The 23,426-nt window shown below is 36.6% G+C and overlaps 1 protein-coding gene and 1 long non-coding RNA gene across 3 annotated transcripts in view; both read left to right on the top strand.

The window, feature by feature from the left end:
* LOC129758614 (zinc finger protein rotund-like) overlaps positions 1-23,426 on the top strand; it is a 188,961-nt gene that overhangs the window by 66,220 nt on the left and 99,315 nt on the right. The gene's annotated exons all lie outside the window — the stretch shown is intronic.
* LOC129758615 (uncharacterized) lies at positions 11,015-12,165 on the top strand. Its single transcript, XR_008740027.1, has 3 exons — positions 11,015-11,421; positions 11,488-11,560; positions 11,623-12,165. It is a non-coding gene; the product is annotated as an uncharacterized LOC129758615 (long non-coding RNA).

Here is a 23,426-nt window from a genome sequence, read left to right as displayed (position 1 = left end):
TTTTTGTATGAAACAAGGGGTAAATCAATATTTCCAATTCTTTCCAAAATCTAAATCAGATATTCGTGTAATCTGTGTCCGACACAAAAACGCTAATCTGCTAATCGCTCATTATCCGCTAACTTTTGGATAGCGAATTGATTTTATCGCTTAATTTTGCTTCAGCTAGCGGATAAGAATGCTCCGCTAATTGTTAGTTCCGCTAACTGAAGAACGCTATCCCTTTGAAGTGTTTCTTTGGCCATAGACTTATAATTCATAAATTTGGCATCATTCGGATTTAAAATTTTGAATCCGATCAGGTATTTAAATTGGCGTTAAAGTTTGATATCAGAAGCTATTCGATCTCGATTTTGACTGGACTCATAAGAATAAGCAACTTATTGAATTGTCTTCACAATAATTTATGTCTGAAGCATAAGCCTTCTTTGAATATAAAAGAGATGAAAAAGTATCGAAAAAGTGAAATTTCCAGAACAATAAATCAATCAATCTTTTGAGTTTATTTTATTTATTTTTTTTTATTTACATAGTATTCCGTTTCACGACATAACTTGACGAACATAATTCCTAAAATTCACTCGGTTCATAGCAACCGTTCTCCAATTTCTCGGGCACCCCACGTTCGCCAGATCACGCTCCATTTGGTCTAACCACCTCGCTCATTGCGCCCCGCTCGTCTTGTTCCTACCGGATTCGTAGCGAACACCTGTTTTGCAGGACAGTCGTCCGGCATTCTCGCAACATGTCCCGCCCAGCGTATCCGGCCAGCCTTCACCACCTTCTGGATACTGGGTTCGCCGTAGAGTCGCGCGAGCTCGTGGTTCTTCCTTCGCCTCCACACTCCGTTCTCCTGTATGCCGCCAAAGATGGTTCTTAACACTCGTCGCTCGAATACTCCGAGTGTACGCAGGTCCTTCTCGAGCAATATCCATGTCTCGTGCCCGTAGAGAACAACCGGTCTAATGAGCGTCATATACAGGTTACACTTCGTGCGAGGGCAAAGTCTTCTCGACCGCAGTTGCTTGTGGAGTCCATAGTAGGAACGACTTCCGTTGATAATTCGCCTCCGGATCTCACGGCTGGTGTCATTGTCTGCGGTCACCAGTGAGCCGAGATAGACAAAGTCTTCGACTATCTCCAGCTCTTTTGAGTATGAATGTCAAAAAAGATGAAAAACTATTTCGGACAAAACAAAACATCTACCTAAAGAGAATCTTTGCATTAACTGATGTAAAATAATTGATGAACGAGTTAATATTTTCAAAAATTCGATTCAAAAGTTTTTCCTTTTACTTTCCATCAAATACGCTAAATAAAACTAAAAATGGACTGACGCAACTGATATGGACAGAAATATTACGAAAACTGCCCCTATTGATATCCTTTAACAACGTTTCTAGTCAATGTTGGATGGCTGCAAAATTTATGTTATGCTTATCTTTTTCTAAACTTTCTACTAGCAATTAGAGATTAGCGATTTTTATTAGCGATCGCTAACTTTGACTGAGCTAGCAATCTAATTAGCGCCGCTAACTTTCCAGTTAGCGATGCCAAACACTGCTTGTGACTGTTTGTTCTAAATTTAAAAACCAAAAGTTCAAATAAATTGAGACAGAATTCTGCATTCCAATATAAATTCTTTTGGAGGAGGTGAGTCTGATTATTTCACGTGAACTCCATATTTTAAAATAATAATTTTTAAATCTTTGTACTCTATTATGGATTCAAATCAATGTCATCTGGATCAAGCTATTTCCATGCTTTTTACTCTCCTAATTATGATTTTTTTCACGTTTCCTTGAGTTAACGTAATTATGCTGCAAATAAACTGAAGCATTTGTAAAGCTAAATTATGTTTAAGATTATCATGGGTAGTTTATTGATAATCAAAAACTGAATTTGCACACTTTTGGTAGAAAAATGATCATTTCATTATATAAATCTATTTGGTATTTTAAGGGGGGGGGGGGGGGGGGTAGGGTCTAACACTTTCAAAAAATCGTTTTTTTTATTTTCTTATTGTGAAACATTTCAAGAATGTTGTGTCAAATTTTCAAGTCAATTGAAGCAAAACTGTAGAAGTTATAGGCCTTTATCTCCTCCTATCTAATACTGCAAGAAAGCAAGAGCAGAAACTTCAAACGCGTTTTTCTCGAAAGCACATTTTTTAAAGTCCGTGGACATCGTCATTTGAAAACTACTTATCCGATTCTTTTCGAATTTGGAACATATTTTCTACATATAAAATACCAAACCCCAACGATTTTCTTTCTTTTTTTTTCACTTTGGGGAGATTTTACAGGTGAAAAATGGCGGATTTTTTCGTGAAAAATCGTGGTTTTACTTCAAACAGCCACAAAAATTTCATAAAATTTTTTTTAAGTTAAATAGGAGAGTTTCATTTATACAAGCAGGATAATGAATGTAAATATTTTGCATTAATAATTTGTTTTGATAATTTCTTAACAACAAAGAAGATGGGATGGCCACAATAATAATCAACTATAGATGCAAACTATGTAACAACTTCGTCTATACAAAAATAAACTTTTAAATATACATGAAGCAAAGTATAGTCAGTACAGTTCTGAATATTTAGACAACTTCAGATTTTCATAAACTATAGCTTTAAAGTAGGCTTGCCAGATTTTTTTCAGAAAAAAGCGGGACATTTCACGAAAAAAAAGCGGGAACCAGCGGAAAAAGCGGTACATTTTAAAAAAATTAAATAAAAACTTAATTGAATGGCCAAACTTATACGTTTACCATCAGCCAAAGTTGTCCATAGAAAATACACTAAGGTTTTTTTAACGCTGATTGATTGTGCTCAGTTTTTTGTTACATGATTTCTATTTGCAGTGTTTTTTTCCATATGCACCGTTTTTTTTTCGACGGTTTTCGCAAATTAACACGTTATTTGAGAGAAAATATTTCAAGTCGTACATGTGAGCGGCGGATTTGATACTGCGTTAAAAACTATTGTGTAATTTTTATAAAAAAAAAGTTTCGGTAATTTGTTCAAAAGTTTGAAAACATCAAGAAACTTCCGTCTGTATATACTTTACACAATTGAGTCGAAAAAGGTGGTGTATAATATTTGAAAATTTAACCAAGATTCCGGCGAAAAAGTTTATTCCTATAATTCTATAACTTATAATTATCTGGAGGCAACTTTAACAATATTTTTTTCACGACCATTTAGATCACCGCTGGATGTAATTTTTCGGGGTTCCATTTGTTGATTTTGTTCAGTGATGTTTTAACAAATTTCGCTAGTTTTACGTTTCAGTCTACTTTTATTCGACCATCCTCAGAAAAAAAAAGCAATTTTTCCGCCAGCTAGGGCCGTCTGTCTGCTCTGACAAAGTTTAAGTCCTAGCTAGGCTGGTAAAATTGTTTTTTTTTTGTCTGAGGATGGTTGAATAAAAGTAGACTGAAACGTAAAACTAGCGAAGTTTTTTAAAAACATCCCCGAACAAAATCAACAAAAAAAGCTACGAAAAAAAACATTATTTTTTCATACATTGGCTTAAGTGCTGCAAGAGCACTTATCTGAATCAGAATCGTTCTGTAATGCTAAGAGCTTTAGATTTATTCTGTATTGTCTTATATAAGCTATGAAAAATGCTGCTTATTTTGAGAAAAAGTTGATTTGAAAAATTTTCTGTTCATCAAAGAACTCGAATTGAGACTAAAGTTTGATTTTTTCCAGTCAGTTAACGTGCACGTGCTTTGCCAATCCATCGGGTTGGATGTATGGGTGAACGTAATTGCGCCTCTCGCTATTACTTCTCTCAGCCATTCAATTGATGCGGGACAAAGGGTCTAGAACGCACCTTTGAAGCTTTCCATAAAAATATCCTCTTGGCTCATTTTCAACATCTTTCAATTTTCTTCTATTAAGCATCTGCTTTGTCTATCCGTAATTTATATTCAATCTGTAATTCTTCTATCAAGAATTTTCGTAGTAAAAAGTTCACCGCAATGCCACTATACTATCATATAATAATAATCAACGGTGACTATTCGTTACAAAGAATAAATGAATATATTGAATATAATCGAGAGGCTAGTGGGTACAACAGCACCAGTTTACATGGCAAATTCTAGAAGAGCTATCAAGGTTCCAAAAACAACTATTTTTTAAATTATTGACACAAGTTCAAAGTGATTCCATATTTTGAATGTAAATATATTTGATTCACGTTAGCAAAAAAAAAATCAGTCCATCAATCCAGCCGTTTTGAAAATTTATGGAGAAAAGAATCAAAATGAATTTATTCTTACATTTTAAATTACCTGACACAGGTGTCACGATAAAAATTTCAGTTGTAAATTTATAATTTAAATTAAAATCAAAGAAGAGGTTCTGGAAAAGCATGAAACATGTTGAAAGTATAATAGCGACTATTTTAATAAATAGAAAAAGAACAAACTAAACAAAAATAATGCACACCAAAACGTTTGTTTAAACATATCACATAAATTTAAACTATAATATTAATTGAAAGATTATAATTTTATGCCTGAACTGCTAGGCTTCCAAAACATATGAAGCTAAGGAAACAAAGAACAAAAGAATTTTCAACGTGACCATTATCATGAAAAAAAGTTTGGAAAGTTTGTGTCTACATATTATAAACTAATTTATTTTATAAACTAATTTATTTCCATCTTCAGCGCTAGAAGCGACCACGCGGTAAAAAATCAAGATCAAGACGAAAACTAACTAAAAAATGACACATTAAAAACTAAAACAAAACGCTTTAAAGACAATTCTGTTAGTTGAAAAACTTTTTTTTGGAAGGCTCTTAGCCTCACTTGTCAAAAAACAATATGTTGAACAAGAGAGGAACATTTTAAATGAGCTTAGATAATTTAAGAATAGCAAAAGCAGAATCCTAAAGTTCTAAAGAAACAATGGAAGGGAACTAAAAGATCATACTGTAAAGACTAGGACATCTAAGCCCGACAAGAACTTCGAGTTTATTCATTTTCTTTGGAAAAAAAAACCCACAAATTCCTTCTATAGTGTATACACCATCAGATTTTTTTCAATGTCACTAAAACAGTTGAAAAAGTCTCTAAAACTATATTGAAAAAAGTTAACAATTCGATATAAATTTACAGAAACCAAAATTTTCAACAAAATGGTTATATTTGAGAAATCTAAAAATGCAAAAAAAAATCTAGCACATGTTTAATGAAAAGTTTAAAGAATTTACTTGAAATTGAGTTAAGATTTACATTTATAGAAATTTCATTTAATAAAAAGTCATGAAATTAAAAATTGGGAGGTCCTCATGACAAAGTAACAAAACAATGATAGAGGATTGAAAAAAGATAAAGGACAAAATGTTGACAGAAGATAGACAATGACTTAAAGAAGTTTAGCGAAAAAATTGACTTAAGATGATAATAACACAAAAAGGCTAAATAATTTTACGAGACTAATCTTCAAGGTAGAATATAGTTTTTCAAATTTAAAACTAACTCAAATAGAATGTATCTACAAGAATGGAACATTTCCTTAGAGATTCACTGCAGACTTTTTTGCATGATTCACATATCAATCATTAGAAAGATTTACTAGAAAAAATTATGTTCAAAAAGGAAGGAATGACTAAATGATTTAACACTACAATTTCTTCAAAAATTTACACATCCAAGAAACACTTCAGAAATATGATATCCATCCAAGAAACACCTATTGGAATATTGTAGAAAATATATCAGTTAACCTCTAAAAAGGTACAAAAATTACTGAAAGTTATCGAAAACTTCATCTATGTATGTATGTATATCTACCAATCTTTCAAATAATACGAAAATGTCTAGAAATAAGGAAACTTAGAAATGAAATATCTGATATTTTCAATTCAATCGAGTCACTTTTCACAAGTTTACCGTTCAATTAATACAACCAAGAGCATTGAAAGTATGGCATGTTTTCTGCCATGTGATTTAGTGCACTGTACAGATTTTGATTGATTTTTTTTAAATGTTGAGAATTATTTTTAACAAATTCAAGCTTTAAAAGTCATAACACTTCAAATCTTGGTTAAACATGTTGTAATAGTGTCACTTTAGGAAATATTTTTGCTTGACACGAACGCCAAAACGTTGGTAAAGTGTCACAAATAAACAAAAACTACATACTTTTTAGGCGAAAAACTATTTTTGTTTGAATTCCAATTGTCATCCATGTAATGTTTAAGTGTAAGCGATATATCAAAACAAAACAAAACAATAATCTTCCTTACTGAATCTGAGCCATTCTCTCAATTTAGGTCAGGACTCGAAAGGAGAGAAAAGGAACCCGTCAAATAATTAATAAACGAATAACCTAATAATAAACGAATAACCTAATAATAAACTGATGAATACAAACCACTTGTCGTGAAACAATATAATGTTTTTAATAATGAGTAGAAAAAGTTAAAAAAATAAGCTCAGTTGTAAGGAAATTATATAAAAAATAGTGACTTTAGGGACCAAATTTCAAAAAAAGTAACTTGTGAGTGACCAGCCTGAAAAAAGCGACATTTTTTTTATTTTTTTTTTTTTTCTTCAATCATAGAGCAGAGATCACGGTAAGGAAATAAAAGCTAATTCGCTAGGAAGAAAAGTGAACGTTTATAATTTTCTTTCGATACTTTACTCCATATATTTTGATTGAACGTTTATCTAATGCCTCACAGAAATAGGAGTTTCTTTCGGAAATATCTAAAAGCATAGGAGGTGTAGGAATACATGATCGCACCGTTTACCAAAATGAATCTTGATCTCTTCCGTTCACTAACTAACACCACCCTTTCCTTGGATACTTGAATATAGATTTGCAGACGTACAGATGGTTTTTAAAGATGGTGATTCTAACTTATCTCCAGTTCTGGCTATTTCGGACAAAACTATGCATTAACCCTTTAATGTATAGTGTTGTTTTAAAACAACACTAATAAAAATCCAAATATCTTGAAAATGCGTGGATATTTTTGTGTGATGTATTCACAAAAAATATCCTAGAGATTGAAAGAAATTAGCCCATGGTATTTTATCACGATATTTTATTGTATGAGTGAGATATCGAACAAAGTATGCGAAAATATTGCAAAAATAGATTTATTTATGTTGTTGAAAAAAGTAGTTTTTGGAAAATCGCTGTTATTTCTTCAGATTTGCAAATTCTAACAAATTTTTTAATCTCAATCAATCACAAACACCTTCCTGCACCTAATTATCAAGGTTTTGAAGAAATTGGCAAAACCGTATTAAAATGAACTAAGAATTTCGAAAAATATTATTCAATATTGATGGGTAATAACTTGTATAATACTTTATAATAGTAACGACTTCAAACCTGTTGAGTTTTGTTTTTCGAATTAAAATGTTATTATTTCACTGAATCAATAACTGCAATCCTCTTTTAAAAAAAGTCATGCATTAAAGGTTTAAAATGGGAGAGCATGAGTTATGTACATTGAGAATGTAATACTAATCCCAAGCACCATTCTTTTGGACTTTGTAAAAAATTGATGGTTCACGGAATATCAATCATTGGCGATACGGAACTTGCTCTGTTCAGCCTAAGGTTGCCAGATTGCCCGGTTTTATCCGGGTTTGCCCGGATATTTGATACAAAATTTGGGAACAGTCCAGCCTGGCCGGGTTGCCAAGATTTCATGGAAAAATGCCCGGATTTTGCCCAGATTTTTTCACGTTATTTGTCAAATCAAACAAAATAAATTAAACTGTGTTGTAATTTTTTTTTATTTAGCCACAGAAGTAAAAAATTTTAGCAGATTTTACAGAAATTATCATGAATGGATTTTTCGAAGCCTAAAATACGATTTTAAATCTGTTTATAAATTTTGATGAAAAAAAAATTTCATTTTTTTCCCCTTTTTTTATCTATTTTTTATTTTTGTTGAGTATTTTCTGTGTTTTACTGAATTTGCCCGGATATTTACCTGATTTTTGGTCGTCAATTTAGAAATGAAATGCTCAGATTTTGCCAAGTTTAAAAAAAAAATTGCCCAGATTGTCCGGCCAGGATACGTGCTGAATAAATTCTGGCCATGCCAGCGATCATTGGATTTTCGAATGTAGGGAAGATAAGGGTATAACAAGCACCCAGGGCATAATATGCACTCTTTTTTTCTACAAAAGTACGTCTTTTTTTAAACAAATTTTCATGAGGATTTGCTTCGTACTACCTATAGTATTAATTTTTCACCAAAAAAGAAATATCCTTTTAATCTTTACAGAAATATTAAATAATAACCAGCTAGGTTCTCAAGTGACGAAAATATTATAATTTTTAGGCACCACCAAATCAGCTTTTATGACCTTCAAATCATCTTGATCTGAAATGTACGCACAGCAACATGATTTACACATTGTTTCTCAATTTTCAACATCATTAAATTTTTGATTTTTCACTTTAATCAATTTTAAAATGCGTTTTTACTTAAATTTGTTGACCTGGGGCGAACAGAGCACTATTAATCAGGGCACGATGAGCGAACCCAACTCGCTGAAGTCAACTGAATATTAGAGCTACAGCTTGACTTGTTTCATCTGTCGATTTGGCCTATTGGTAAGGTGTCGGAGAGGTAATCAGTAGACTCGAGCTCGATTCCTGTTCGAAAGGATTTTCTTTTCACAAACCATTCACGACTGATTTTTTTTATTGTTACATCAGACGGCTAGTAGCATCATCCGTCAAGCATAACACTAGAAACATAATGTATTAACATTTGTTAATTCTTTGAATTCTACAAACAGACCTAGATTATTTTGTTATTCCTTTGTTTGATGAACCTACGCCTCACCGTTTACTGCAAAATGCATCGATCAAGAATGATAAATGAAAAAAAAATCACCTTGACCAGGAATCGAACTCGAGTCTATTGATTACCTCTCCGACATCTTATCAATAGGTTAAATCGTCAGATGAAACAAGTGAAGCTGTAGCTCTATTATTCAGTTGACTTCAACGAGTCGAATTCGCTGTTAGATTATACGGCAGAAAACGCTCATCGTGCCCCGATAAAGGTGCAGGGGGGGTTCTCATTATGCCCCTACAGTGACTGGTTTTCAGCTTTCGGCAAAAAAAATTAAAATGCATTTTTAAACGTTTTTATCTACTTTTTCAAGTTTCATCCAATTAGACAATAGACTATTTGAGTGTCTGAACACGAAACAATGATGTAATTCACATATTATAGCTGTTCTCTATGGTTAAATAAGCGTTTTCCTTAAGGTGGCCATTATGCCCTCATCTCCCTCATCTCAACTTCCACTTGTATCAATATTAATAAACCTATTAATGAAGCTTTTCGAGTAAAATAGTTTGAGGTGGATATGAGTAGCCAATCAAGCTAAGCTAAAAAAGAAAGGTCGGTTAATGACAAAAACAACATTTAAACTTTTTATTGAATTTATGGTAGGTAGAAGATTTTTTCTATTTTCTATCAAAATTTAAAAAAATAAAAGAGCATCAATTACAAATAAGTTTTACTGTTGACTCAGTTATCTGATTAGAAATCCAATTTGATATTACTGATTTGCATCATATCTGTAAAAAATACTCTTGACTCACACCTACGTCTATCCAACTATCGAACAAAATTCATTCAACAGCAGCAGCAGAAAAAAAGCACAACTCGTTAATTGACTTATCCGCTAGCTTCAGCTGACAAGTAAGTGATTGCTTAATTTCCATCTTTACAAAATAGATGCACACAAAAAAAAATCCTGTCAACTTTCGGTTGAGCAGAAGATAAAGCAGCAGCAGCAACACTCATCAAAAACTGTGACGAGCTTAGTCGGTAGGTTCCTACATTGAATTAAAAAAGCAACGGGGAGAACCAAACTCAAAATCATAACCCGATGCAACTAGCGTGAATTTTAAAAAGAAAAATAACCATGAATCTGAAGCAATCTTCACTAGCAGCCCGAAAAAAGAATGAGTGAGTGAGTGAGCTGGACATTCCGGCCCAGGATCCTTACTATGAAGGTACCTTGCCTGTAAGTGGGTGTGGGTGTGTGTTTGTGGGTGTGTGGATGCCTCTGTAAGTGTGTACTTGTCGGACGAAACACACAGAGGCTAGCGTTAATTGAAAAATGCTCGAGAGTTTCAACTTTCGTGTTGTGAAAAATATCTCGAGCCATTCTCTGTTTGGTTCCTGGGAAGAGAGGGAACCGGAAGACGCGTTTGTCCGCGAGGGAATCCGGGCTCGCTTGGAGGTGTGAGCTAGTCCAGTTCCAGTTAAGAGAGTACAGGGAACCGGGAACGGAACAACACCGGGAAGACCGGGATAAGAGAGAAGAAGTAGAAGTAGGAAAAAAATTGCGCCATTCTACCCCAGAATCAGTCAAAGGGAAAATGAACGCTTTCGTGAGCGCTGATAGAAGTGTTGAAGGAGGTAGAGCAACAAAAAAAATGGTTAAAATACTAAAAAATTAGCTCAAGGGTGGAAAATTTTTATATCAAAGTTATTTTTTAATTGATTTTTTTCTGCCGTCGCTCGTTTGCTTCATGAAACCGGACCGGAACAGACCAGACCAAGCCGGGTCTGTCCGTCTTGTACTTGGCGCGGGCTCTCTCTCTCCCTGCCTAGAATGCGGGAAATAGGACTGACTGACTGATTCATCAACGAGGCGCCCTGGCTGGGTGGACAATTCAGTTTGTCGGACTACGGTACGGTGTAGTAAATGAGATGAAATGAAGTTGTGGATGCTGATGGTGGCGAAGGGGAAAGGGAAGAATTTCGCGCGTCAGTTTCGAAGGGTTGAAGTTTTGCTGGAGGGAAGCTAAACAAATTTCTAAAGGCTTGAAAAACTTGGAAGATTAGGCTGATAACTCGCCTAAGGATTGAAATTCGTTTTGTCAAATTGGTTTAGAAAATGAAAAGACCTTATTTGGTATCGTATTACACCGTACTCTAGATATAGTACGCACAATTTTGTACTCTCAAATTCGTTTTGGTTGATACTAAGTGTGAAATTAGATCAACATGGTTTGACTTTAAGCGCTCGCGTATCAATACAAAATTGTCTTTATTGATTGACATTTATCGATTCTATAACCAACTACGATTCAGATGATCAAAACAAACAGATCGATTAGTTAACTTCCGTTTAGAAAACGTGGAAAGGCTAGTTAGCTTAAAAAGTATCAGTTGAATATCCAAAGTTGCATTACTTTCGTGATCACTTTATTTGGTCGATATCAAGTTCACTGTAAGTCTAGAATGAAAGTTATATTGTTATATGAAGTATATTTACCAATCCTATAAACCATTTACAACAGGTTAGCGAAGATCACAGTAAATGGTCAATTTACCGTTTATCCAATTATTTGGAAGGAGTTGTAATCGATGCTAACAACACTGAGTTGTTCTCAAACTAACAGTAAGTTAAAGTTAAAATATTCACTCGAGTACATCAAATAACATTTAAAATTTCTAAAACCGATAGGTTAGCCAAAAGATTACTGACACATTTCGAACCGCTAGTACTCAGTAAGAAGTTGAAGTTGTCGAACTTAATTGTAAGTAAATATCAAACTTTCCATTGTTATACGAAAGTCTAATGAATTCAATAAAATTTCAGTTGAGTCTCGAGGAAAATCGGACTACAAAATAGTAACAAACTCAAAATTAAAGCTACTAGTACTGCGGATCATAACCTCAAAATGGATCCTGATACTATTTGTAATGTCGACCACAACTGTGCTGCATGCTCTAAGGCGGATGATGCACAAACCATGGTGGCCTGTGACTCCTGCTCTATTTGGTGGCACTATAGTTGCGCGGGCGTCAGTTCGTCTATCGTCGACAAACCTTGGAGATGCAAAAATTGCACATCAGCTACTGCAAAAGCCGGAGTGCAAACCTCGAAAGCTACATCTCTGCCTCCAGTAAAGCCGATGTCAGTTAAATCATCCGGATTGAGTGCAAGGCTCCGACTGCAGCAATTAGAAGAAACGCAGGCACTCGAGGATCGGCTTAGGAAGCAACAGGCAGAGAGCGAAAGGTCGTTTTTAACAAAGAAGCATCAGCTACAAATTGAAATGGAAGAAGAGGAGCAAGCAGTCGGTGGCAGCGTTATAAGCTTCGGAAGTCGCCGTGGACGTGAATTGGTGGATAAGTGGATGAGAGACCCTGCTAATCACCCTCAGGAACAGATACCGATTACTTCCACCCCCGTCTCGAAAACCCTTCAAACCGGAACTATTCCGAAAGCCAAAAGGAACGAGCCACTAGCTAATCTCGAACCAGAGATTCCAGCCATACCTGTTGATATTCGTAGCTATGCGCCTCTCCCGAGGAATCATCCGGGCATAACGGGGCCATCTAAAACGCAACATCCAGGTCGATCTCTAGGAGGTCCAAAAATTCCCGAAATGCCGTTACAGGAGATACTTCAAATGCAATCAGAATTACCGCCGAGGAAAACAGTACCTACACAAGAAAGAAATTGTCGACCCAATTTTACCGAACATGTTCAGCAACCCAGCTCTGCAATCATCAACAATTGTAACTTCCAGCAACCATCAATGTTCCATGATGCGGGCTTCATCAGCGCGCAACAATTCGCAGCCCGGCAAATTGTTTCTAAGGATTTGCCAAAGTTTTCCGGCGATCCCCTCGAATGGCCAATGTTCTATGGCGCCTTCGAGTCGACAACATTAATGTGCGGAATTCAACCGGACGAAAACCTGGCACGTTTACAAAAATGTTTGGTAGGTAACGCAAGAGATATGGTTCTTAGTCTTCTAACCATTCCCTCGGCCGTACCTGAAATCATCTCAACTCTGAAACAAGAGTGCGGGCGGTCAGATCAGCTGGTACACTGCCTGTTATCGAGAATACGAAACACCAGTCCACCAAATGTTAATAAATTAGACACCCTGATAACGTTTGGGCGTGAGGTCTGCAACTTGGTAACCTTTATTGAAGCTGCGCAGCTTCATAACCATCTTTACAATCCTGAGTTGCTAACTGAATTAGTTGGTAAACTTCCGATAAACTTTCAGTTGGAATGGGGACGACAGCTTGCGCACATTCCGGAGCCGAGTCTTAAAGCCTTCAGCAAGTACGTCTCTGAATTAAGAACAGCAGCTTGTAGAGTCTCGCTTGCGTCGCAGTTGAGCGTGGATGGAAATGCTAAGAAGAACCAACGGAAAGGAGCGTTTCTAAACGTGCATCAAGAAGCCCTGGATACACCAACTTCAGAATCCCCCGCAGAATCGTATCCTAACACAAATCCGAACTACAAACCATGCCTTGCTTGCGGACAATACAATCATAAAATTCGCGAATGTCAAACCTTCCTAGGCTTCTCCGTAAAGGACAGAATAACACTGGTGGAAAGCAAACATTTGTGTCGAAGATGCTTAACGCCCCATGGGAAATGGCCTTGTAGGACAAAACAACCGTGTGGTTTAGATGGTTGCACTGAATTTCACCATAGGCTCCTTCATCTATCCGGAACTTCCATTACGGTCGGTACCCATCGTAACACTGAAAACACAACAATGTTCAAGATTTTGCCCGTGAAGTTGTATGGTAATGGCAACTGTGTGACCGTGTTCGCATTCCTAGATGATGGTTCGGATGCAACGCTAGTGGAATCCAAAATTGCCGATGAATTAGGATTGAACGGCAGAGAAAGTCCTTTATGCCTAGAATGGACTAATGATATCACTCGAAATGAAGAAAAATCTCGTCGAGTTAACATGGAAATCTCCGGTGTAAACGCTGAACAGAAGTATATGCTTTCAGATGTGCGCACCGTCAATAATCTATCTTTACCGAGCCAATGTTTGGATTACCCCCAACTTGCTAAGAAGTTTCCACACTTAAGGGGATTACCGGTTAATAGTTACACGAATGCTATCCCAAGTATTTTAATCGGAGTTGATAATGCTAGATTGAAAATAGCTCTCAATAAGCGGGAGCGTCGAAACGAAGAACCAGTCAGTATAAAAACTCGACTCGGATGGACAATATTCGGTGGTCATCGATTACAACAGGCGAAGGTGCGTACTATGGTCCACGCATGTAAATCTCCAGATGACGAGAGGTTGCATAAACTGGTCACAGATTACTTCAACATTGACAACATGGGTGTAGAAGGTCTGGCACCACCTGAAACTGCTGAGGTTTGTAGAGCTCGCCAGATTCTGGCGGACACAACCCGCCGTACTGATTCCGGTAGAATGGAAACCGGATTACTTTGGAAATCTGACGATGTGGTTCTTCCAAATAGCTACCCCATGGCGAAAAAAAGGTACAATTGCTTGGAACGTCGTTTAGAAAAAGATCCTGAGCTTAGAGCAAATCTTCACCAACAAATTACTGAATATCTAAAACTTGGATACGCACACATAGCCACGCCAGCAGAGTTGAAAACTGCGAATCCGAGCCGCACATGGTATTTACCAATTGGAGTTGTCAGCAACCCTCGGAAACCCGGTAAAAGGCGCATAGTTTGGGACGCTGCGGCTACTGTCGACGGCGTGTCTTTAAATTCCCAGCTGCTCAAAGGCCCCGATTTGGTAACACCGCTGTTGTCTGTATTTTGTCGGTTTCGAGAGAGACAGATTGCCATAGCGGGCGATATCAGGCAAATGTTTCATCAGCTCATGATCAAACCCGAAGATCGTCACGCGCAACGATTTTTGTGGCGCACTCCTCCGAATACGGAACCGGATATTTATATTATGGATGTGGCAACGTTTGGAGCCACTTGCTCCCCCTGCTCAGCCCAATTTGCCAAAAATATTAATGCTACGGACCATATGGCCAGTCATCCGGAAGCAGCTTTGGCTATCATCGAATGTACCTACGTAGATGATTTCTTCGATAGTAGAAATACAACAGCGGAGGCTGTTAAGATTGCCCGGGACGTGACTACTATTAATAAGGCAGCTGGTTTCGAAATTCCATCGTGGCAATCTAACTGTGAAGAGGTCGTGGAGCAACTTGGCGGGCTTCAGTGCGCTAATACGAAAAGTTTTATTGTGGACAAAGCAACCGATTCAGAACGGGTGCTGGGCATTGTGTGGAGCCCTCGTGAAGATGTTTTCTTATTTGGTTCCCAATTACGTGAAAATCTGCTGCATCTATTGACCGGAGAAATCGTCCCTACCAAGCGACAGCTTCTGCAAGTCGTAATGAGCCTGTACGACCCTCTTGGATTTATCGCCTTTTACACTATCCATGGCAAAGCGTTAATTCAGGACGTCTGGAGATCTGGTGTAGATTGGGATGACCAAATTAACAACACGGAGTTTGAAAACTGGAGAAGATGGATCCTGCTAGCACCTGAGCTGAATCTTGTGAGGATTCCCAGATGCTATTTCCCAAACTACACGCCGGACAATTTCGACTCATTGCAATTGCACGTTTTTGTCGACGCCAGTGAGATAGCGTATTGTAGCGTCGCATTCTTCCGAATAGTCGAAAATGGAGTCCCAAGGTGCTCTCTAGTAGCAGCTAAAGCTAAGGTAACTTCACTACGCCCTCAATCCATCCCGAAGAATGAACTAAATGCAGCGACCCTCGGTGTACGTTTAGCGCAAACCATTATCGAGAATCACCGATTGAAAATTGGGCAACGTTTCATGTGGACCGATTCAGCCGTAGTTCTAGCCTGGTTGCAAGCGGATCCAAGAAAGTATCGCCAATATGTGAGCTTCAGAGTAGGAGAAATACTTTCGAAGACGACAATAAGCGAATGGAAGTGGGTGCCGTCAAAATTAAATGTAGCCGACGACGCCACAAAATGGGGCAGTGGACCGAATTTCGACTCAGACGGCAGATGGTTTAAAGCTCCAAAGTTTCTGTATTTCCCTGAAGCTGAATGGCCTAATCGAGAAAAGATTACTTCTGAACCAACTGAAGAACTGCGGACGGTTCATGTTCATCACATCGCTGAGAGACGAGCTTTAGTAGAATTCGCTGATTTCTCATCGTTCGACAAATTGGTAAAGTATATAAGCTATTTTTTCCATTTTATAAATCGCTGTCGAGATAAAAATCGAACTAAGTCGGATTCGAATACAGTATTGCTAAGCCAACAAGATTTTGAAGCAGCCGAAACAAGTATCTGGCGAACTATTCAAAGCGTAAGCTTCAGTGAAGAACTCTCCATCCTTAAGAACAATCGTAACAAGCCTGCAGAAAAGGGGAAACGAATTCCTAAATCCAGCGTTCTTGCTAAAATCGCCCCCTTTGTCGACGAAAAAGGTGTCATTCGAGCTAATAGCAGAATTAATTGTTTTTACCAGTACGATTTTCAAAATCCTATCGTTGTTCCTAAGAAAAACCACGTTACAGGCCTTCTTATTCTACATTATCATCAACGATATGGGCACGCTAATACAGAAACCGTCTTGAATGAACTTCAACAACGATTTTACATTCCCCAATTAAGATCAACAGTGAAAGCAATCGTGAGAAACTGCATGTGGTGTAAAGTATATCGAGCTGCACCCATGGCCCCGAAAATGGCTCCCCTACCACACCCGCGAGTAAGACCATACGTTCATCCTTTTACGTTCACTGGTGTGGACTATTTTGGCCCAGTGCTTGTGAAGAGAGGAAGAAGTCTTGTTAAACGATGGGTTTGCCTCTTCACGTGTCTCACCGTTCGGGCTATTCATCTAGAAGTTGTGTTTTCACTGTCTACAAAATCCTGCATTTGGGCTATTCGTCGGTTTGTTGCTAGAAGGGGTCCGCCACATCACTTCTTCAGTGATAACGGAACCAATTTCCGAGGAGCCTCGAATGAGCTTAACGCTGAAATCAAATCCATCAATCGAGAGGCTGCAAGAACATTTACAAATGCAGAGACAGAATGGCACTTTAACCCACCATCCACTCCCCACATGGGTGGCATATGGGAACGGAAGGTAAGGTCTGTTAAAGATGCCCTTAAATCCCTTGCCCCCCGCGACCACCTTGATGATGAACAGTTAGCGACATTTATGGCTGAGATCGAAATGATGGTGAATTCGCATCCATTGACATTTGTACCCTTAGAGACACCCGGGCAAGATGTGCTGACTCCCAACAGTTTCCTCCTATTGAGATCCAGTGGCGCAAATCCGGGAAGAATTCCAGTCGACGAAAACTTAAATTTGAACGTGAATTGGCGTACGATGGACTACATGCTCGATCAATTCTGGAAGCGGTGGATCCAAAGCTATCTCCCTACCATAGCACGCAGAACGAAGTGGTTTAGTGACGTCCGACCACTACAGGTGGATGATCTGGTGATAATCGTGGACGAGACGGTTAGAAATGGCTGGCTTCGAGGGCGAGTGGAGAGAATATTTCCGGATGCAGACGGGCAAGTACGGAAGGTGGATATCGCGACGAGTGCTGGCGTTGTGAGACGCGGAGCTGTTAAAGTTGCCTTGCTGGATGTAAGAGATAAATAAGTAAAGCCGTTAGTAGTAGGCGTTACGTGCGGGGGTGTGAAATTAGATCAACATGGTTTGACTTTAAGCGCTCGCGTATCAATACAAAATTGTCTTTATTGATTGACATTTATCGATTCTATAACCAACTACGATTCAGATGATCAAAACAAACAGATCGATTAGTTAACTTCCGTTTAGAAAACGTGGAAAGGCTAGTTAGCTTAAAAAGTATCAGTTGAATATCCAAAGTTGCATTACTTTCGTGATCACTTTATTTGGTCGATATCAAGTTCACTGTAAGTCTAGAATGAAAGTTATATTGTTATATGAAGTATATTTACCAATCCTATAAACCATTTACAACAGGTTAGCGAAGATCACAGTAAATGGTCAATTTACCGTTTATCCAATTATTTGGAAGGAGTTGTAATCGATGCTAACAACACTGAGTTGTTCTCAAACTAACAGTAAGTTAAAGTTAAAATATTCACTCGAGTACATCAAATAACATTTAAAATTTCTAAAACCGATAGGTTAGCCAAAAGATTACTGACACATTTCGAACCGCTAGTACTCAGTAAGAAGTTGAAGCTGTCGAACTTAATTGTAAGTAAATATCAAACTTTCCATTGTTATACGAAAGTCTAATGAATTCAATAAAATTTCAGTTGAGTCTCGAGGAAAATCGGACTACAAATAGTAACAGGAGTCTATTGGAAAAAATGCAACACTTTGTTTTGTTAATAACTTGGTGAAATTGATGAAATTTTCAGTGAAGCCATCTTCTAGCTTTTGTGACGTTTTGTCAGGTAGTTTTTGAGATATCGTCCAATACATATCTGCAAGAAAAAAAAGCTGCCCGTTTTAAAAATAAACAAAATACGGTGGTCAAATCGTGCGCCAAATATCGGAACCGCTAGCAGGGACATATTTTGAAAAATTACGCAAAGGACAGCAAAACGAACCCTTAAGCGGGCACCTGACAGGTTTCCACTTTTCGTTGACAAAGCTTGCCTGGATGTTCCGGAGATGACCAAAGAGAAAAAATTGTAAAATTGTATGTCTCAGTGTTACAATCAGTCTGTGTTACGTTACTATTGACACAATGTAAGGCTAAATAAACTATAAAGGTTGCCCACAAAAGCGACTTTTTTTCCCTGAAAACACTTCGTAGATCCTTCATATAAAGTTGATACTATGTTTTGGTTGGATCTGGAGTGGTATAATTACTCGAAAACAGAGGTGGAGTGTGGAGGTGCAGAGTTAAATATGTTGTTTTTGTGTCGAAGAAGAACAGTCTGCTAAAATTGTCATAATTTCGATCAAATTAAAAATTTAAAGTACCTTTGAAAGTTAAGCTTCAGAAAACAAGAAAAAGTAATAAAAAAAACCTTAATACGAAAAAAGGTGGTTCATAGTATAAATTATAGATGGCACCCAAAGCGCCTCAAAATTAAAGTGGATGAACTTCTTCATTGGACGATATCTCAAAAACCACTTGACAGAGCGTCACAAAAATCTGCACATGTAAACATTACGTAACTAGGTAGCATCACTGAGAATTTCATCATTTCTCATCCATGCATTCAAAAGTTATCCAAAAAACAAAGTGTTGAATTTTTTTCGAATACACTCCTTAGCTATTGAAATCTATTTCTGTAAACTCAAAGCTCATTCATAAAAAAAGCGAACCCACACATAAAAAATCTCAGAGAAACTTTATCTTTCTTTGAAAAGATCCTTCTTTTAATGAAATGGTGGCCTAAAAACAGAAATGATCTGAAACTCGTAGCAGAATTTCACTAAACCATTTTTTTTTAAATTATCTACATAAAAATAAACAACTAAAATTTATTGAAGCTTTAGTATGACTTGTACGCTGCTAATGTGTTTGGATGAAACATTGAAATTTTAAGTGATTTTCTTTCACATTTTATTATGAATTTTTTTTTTTCAAAAAATGCTTGAATTTGGCTCAGATTTGCTCTGATTTTGGATTGAAAGTTTTGAAATTCTAGAATGCTTATGTTAAAACGAATAAAATCGAAAAAAAAAAATTAGAACTCAGAGATCGGCCTTATTGAAAACGTTTAATTTACCTCAAGAGCCATCTCTGGTATTCTCAAAAAAGCAGGTGCCGGAGTTCAATATAAAATACTGTCCAAGAAATCAATTGGAGAAAAACAAAAAAAGTTAGAGTATTTTTTCACATTTTCTCTAAAATCTGATTTGCATGAAATCAATTCAGTGGATCAGACCAAACAATGAGGTAGTATTTATAAATAGCAAACATCAAGAAATCAAAAAATAATTTCATTTTCCATCAAAGAACGATCAGTTTCTCTATTTAAATGTAAAATCAATTTACATCTTGTTGCTTTAAAAAACGAATTGAAAATATTCATTTGAAGCCTGAAAATAAACACAAGATTTCAAACCATCGAAACTGTTACTTGGAAACACTGCAAATAATAATGTGCCAAGTTTGGTATGAGTTGAAGAATACTTTTAAAATGATTTTGCGGAAAAAGAACGAAACCCAAGTAAAACCAAGTAAAACTGCTTTACGTGGTGAAATATTTCGAAAAATAATTCTCTGGCACACTTATTAAGTGATATGTAGAGAAAAGTTGGGTTTATACTAAACTCCCATTAGTATAAAAAGTTTCGTTTGACAAAAAATTTAAAGTATCCGTTTTACCTGCCACTCCCCACATAAAACTGTTCAGAATTGTTGATACTCATCGTTTCTGAGCTGCGAAGGAATTGTCGAGGACGTTCCTATCCATCCTTATTATTCATTGAGAAATGAGTACTTTCCCGGATAGGGAGTATGAGAAGTGGAAAGTGACAATTAGCTTTCGCTAATGTAATGAGCAGTTTTTTAAAGACTTGACGAAAAAATTGAATAAAGATTATTCTACTCCACCACTGGAAACTACGCTTAATTATTCATTCCAACAAGAATATCTCTATGATCGTAGAAAATAGTTTAAAAAAAAAAAAAAATTTAAATAAACTCCATTTTAGGAACTATCATTAACATTTCTACGAATATAAGCTGATGAAATAGGTTGTTACTATACTAGGGAGTGGAAAAGTCAGCAAAGCGAAAAAAAGGTTCTTAAGTTTTGTGAGTTTTTCGAACAATAAACAGCTGTTTTTGTTCACCCTACTCGAGAATTGAACAAATATTGCTTCCAGCTAACATGCAATGATAATCAAAATCGACTATTAAGAGATTTTCAATCACCATCGTTGACACTTCGGTATAGAGTAATTTTCTTACATGCATTAACCACACGCTTCGCTCAAAATAAGCTGAATCGGACTGTCGTTAAATTAGCCCGTAAATGTGTCGCCAAAAAGTTGCGGAAATGCTGATTCGATATTTATGATTTAAGCTATCTTAAAGTGAACTAGTTTACGATAAATGGGCGACACTTTATCCAGCCTCTCGTTTTCTGCCCTATCGGATTCTTCTCCGGAAACTTCCGGTCAACTTCCTTTCGGATTGGAACACTTACGTTCACTGTTTTCAGAATTCGCTAATAGGCTGACCTTCGAGCGTCTTATCGTCTCCCTCTCTTTTTGAGAATCCTTCTAAAACGATATTTACACGCTCTATAAAGAATACTCTCTGTCAATCCAAGTTTACTCAAAACGAAGTTGTATCATTTAGAGAAATTTATTTATGGATTACATACATCTATAATATTCTATATTCTATATCCTACATTGTCTTGACTGGTTCGAAAAAGAAACTTACACCTTACCTAAAGAGCTACAGCATGGCACAGATTAACTGATGAGTTGGCATTGTGGTAATGTGAAGGACAGTGAACTCGGAGTGCTGAAGATCAATTCTAGTTTGAATAATTCTGTTGTTTCTGCGATATTCCTTCTTAAATGTTTCCTGGGCTGTTTAAAAGCTCATAGTAGAAAAATAAAGGTTTGTGATATAGCTCAGTTGGCAAGTCTGTTGCTTACTGAGCCGATGTCCGTGAAGTCGAGCCCAAGAGTATGCATCGATCACAGTTGTACCGGATAAGTTTTTCAATGACTATCCGTCAACTGCTCCATTGATATAAGTCGCGAATGACATAAAAATGATAAAACGGCTACAATTGAAAAAAATAGAAAAAAATCCTTTTACCTTACTTTTATGTGGGCTAAAAAGTTTCTTTTTTTTTGTGAAAACGAACGACAGAGTTTTTGCAGATTTGTAAAATGAGGTACCCGGATTTTGGTTTAAAGTTTTGTATGAAAAAAATACGATAATTAGTTCGGAGAACGTCTCTGTCGTTTTTCTTGAATATTATTTTCTCACGCGATACAAATAAAATTCCAATATATGAAGCTTACTTTAAAATTCTCTGGCTTCAACTTTGTCGAAGACGGAAAAGTGGTAGGAGTGACAATATTTAAAAATTATGTATCAATTTTACCTTGCTTTTTAACTTTTTCCTTTAAAATATTTGTTGAAAACGCAGGTTTCAGTGGTGGAATAGAGTTATCTTTATTCATGTTTTGTCTGTGAGGACATTAGGATACAACAATATTAATTAGCGATAGCTAATTGTCACTTTCCACTTCTCGTGATTCCTAACCGGGAAAGTACTCATTTCTCAATGAGTACTTTGATATTCTTACCCAGAATACTTGGCACACATTTGTGTCACCACAAACCCAACTCGAGTATTCCCGCCTAACCGTGTGATGATGTAAACATTTGTACCACGTTTATCATCATCACCTGTCATCAGCAATCATTGATCTATTGTTCTCGATTGCGAATTGGAAATTGCCAGATGAACCAAAACAAACTATGTTTTGGTTCTGCTTGCAGCAGAAAAGTGGTTATGTGCCGCGGGTTAGAGAATAATAGATCGGCCCGATCCGGAAAAGCGGTTCTTCTGCAGGCATCCGAAACCGTAAGTATCAACAATATTCATTATCGAAAAAAGAACTATTATGGTGCGAACATTTAGGGGCAAAAAATAAAATTATTGTTAAATAGTTTGAGCTAAAAAATACAAATGAAACTTAACCATCATACATTGCTCTGGGCCCTCCCACTATTTCCATTTTCATTTTTTCTTCAAAGTTAAACATTTGATAGGGTTCCTATCCATTTGTTCCAAGAGTAAGCCCGGAAAATGTCCTTGGTTTTTCACAATCAAAAATTTATCACTAAATGACTATAAAAATAGCACAATAACTATACATATATAAAGTGAAAAAAAGTTTGCTTATAAATGCTTTTTTATTTCATCAGAAGAGCCTTTTGTTTACAAGCCTTGGAAAAATAGAGATTTTAAGATTTTGTAATTATATTTTTACTAACAGCAAAAAAAATATATACAAACCATATTTTGCCCATTTGTTTCTCAATCAAAAGCCTTTCAAACGTAGAAAACATTTTTCAAATATTCAAACTATATACTGAGTTATTGATAATAATGTGCAAAAATTTATTGTAGGTCAAAGTTACCCCGTTTTATGGTAATCGGGAATTTAAAGTCGTTTTACAAATTAAACTATATTTATAACGCACAAAACATTATCATCTTTCATCAAAAATTAATAAACAACACATCTAAACGTATAGAATAGTACCAAATAAGATAAATATTTTTGACAAATTTAGTTTTTACTTCTAGGGGTTGTCTACTACCGGACACCTCAGGTTTTAAGCAATAACTTCATAAATATACAGTTGCGTTCAAAAAAGAATGAAATCGCATGAAGCTTGTAGCATTCAACCTATGGTTCAAGTGGGATTGGGCACTCTCGCAACTGCTAGGTAGAAAAAGTAAAACAATACCCCGATCGCACGATTTGCGATGCACGAGCGACAAAGCAAAACCACCGATAACACGGACCGACGGCAGAAGTAAATTTGCCGAACGCCAGCAGATGCGAATCAATAAAAGGTGCACCGCTTACTGCGATCGACTCACTCTGTTTTTGGGCGTTATCC

The sequence above is a fragment of the Uranotaenia lowii genome, chromosome 3, assembly GCF_029784155.1.
Source record: "Uranotaenia lowii strain MFRU-FL chromosome 3, ASM2978415v1, whole genome shotgun sequence".
Taxonomy (NCBI): domain Eukaryota; kingdom Metazoa; phylum Arthropoda; class Insecta; order Diptera; family Culicidae; genus Uranotaenia; species Uranotaenia lowii.
Note: the sequence above shows the minus strand (reverse complement) of the source record. Positions and strands in the feature narration are given on the sequence as shown.